This window comes from Tenrec ecaudatus, chromosome 1 (genome assembly GCF_050624435.1).
Source record: "Tenrec ecaudatus isolate mTenEca1 chromosome 1, mTenEca1.hap1, whole genome shotgun sequence".
In the NCBI taxonomy this organism is placed as follows: Eukaryota; Metazoa; Chordata; class Mammalia; order Afrosoricida; family Tenrecidae; genus Tenrec; species Tenrec ecaudatus.
The window spans coordinates 128,076,051-128,077,062 of record NC_134530.1 but is presented as its reverse complement, the minus strand read 5'-3'; the positions used below and the strand labels follow the sequence as shown (position 1 = coordinate 128,077,062).

Below are 1,012 nucleotides of genomic sequence, written 5' to 3'. Positions count from 1 at the left end.
AGTGCTGATGTGGGTCTCCAAGTAGCTCCTCAAGCTCCAGGGCTCTGGTTGCATCAGAGTAGCTCCACCAGGCTCATCATCAGTAATATTTTGTAGGAAGTGAGTGTGTCCTGTCTCCAGTGAGCTATTTATCTCCAAAGTGCCTCCAAACGAGGTTGGAGCTAACCTGGCTGACAAGCTAACCTCCACCCCACCATTCTTAATGCTCTCAAATTGACAACAGATTATGTAACTACCACAGGCAACAACAAGTACACTTTCTGGTCACAGCTGCTGCCTCTAGAGAAATGATTCTCAACCGTCTTACTGCTGCGACCCTTTAATACAGTTCCTTATGTTGTGGTGACCCCAAACATAAAATAATTTTTGTTGTACTTCATCACTGTAATTTTGCTACTGTTATCAATTGGGAAGCCCCTGTGAAAGGGTTGATTGACCTCCAAATGGGTCACAACCCACAGGTTGAGAATGCTGCTCTAGAGCTTACGGACAAATGTATAGGATCAGGAATTCACATTGTGATAAAGAGTGACAAGGACATTGTTGGCATGCTTCTAGGTTTTGATGACTTTGTCAGCATAGTATTGGAAGACGTCACTGAAATCACACCAGAAGGAAGAAGGATTCCTGAATTAGGTCACACTTTGCTAAATCAAAATAACTACCTCACTGGCTCCTGGGGGAGAAAGACCTGAAACCTGAGTGGATTTTTTTGACTTGTGCTTGTTTTGGTTTTGGTTTGATACAGGCAACGAGACGGATTTCTTTTTAGAAACATCTGTTTAGTCTTGAGATTCTATGATGCAAAGTTCTCTGTTACAGGGAACAACTTTGAGGATGCACTGTAAAGTGCATTTTTGTGTAAGGTACTCATGATCATATTCAGAGAACAAATAGGAAAAAGGTTATTGTTTGAAGACGAAAATAAAAGGTTTGGGGGTTTTAAAAAGAACATTTTCTTACCCAATTTTAACAACCATTTTACAGCGCCTCTTGAGGGTGCTGTTGGATG

The 1,012-nt window shown here is 41.5% G+C and overlaps 1 pseudogene; it reads left to right on the top strand.

Moving 5' to 3' along the window:
* Positions 1–443: 443 nt before the first annotated feature.
* LOC142435895 (U6 snRNA-associated Sm-like protein LSm5 pseudogene) lies at positions 444–702 on the top strand (annotated as a pseudogene).
* The last annotated feature ends 310 nt before the right edge of the window (positions 703–1,012 follow it).